The following is a 334-nucleotide window of genomic DNA, read 5'->3' as shown; positions in this document are numbered from 1 at the left end:
TCTGGCCAGGTGCCAGATGACTAGAAGAGGGCCAACGTGGTCCCCATCTTTAAAAAAGGGAAGAAGGACAACCCAAGCCCATTAGTCTTACTTCAGCCCTGGGGAAGCTCTTTGAGAAGATTATCAAGGAGCACATTGTGATGGGCCAGCAGCAGGGATGATGCTCAAGGGCAACCAGCATGGTTTCATTAGGTCCAGATCCTGTCAGACCAACCTGATTGCCTTCTATGATCAGGTCACAAAATCACTGGACGCAGGTGTCGCGGTGGATGTAGTCTTTCTGGACTTCAGGAAGGCCTTTGACACTGTCTCCCACCCTGTTCTCATTAAAAAA

This window comes from Gavialis gangeticus, unplaced genomic scaffold, assembly GCF_001723915.1.
Source record: "Gavialis gangeticus isolate Ggan-Ray unplaced genomic scaffold, GavGan_comp1, whole genome shotgun sequence".
Taxonomy (NCBI): Eukaryota; Metazoa; Chordata; order Crocodylia; family Gavialidae; genus Gavialis; species Gavialis gangeticus.
Note: the sequence above shows the minus strand (reverse complement) of the source record.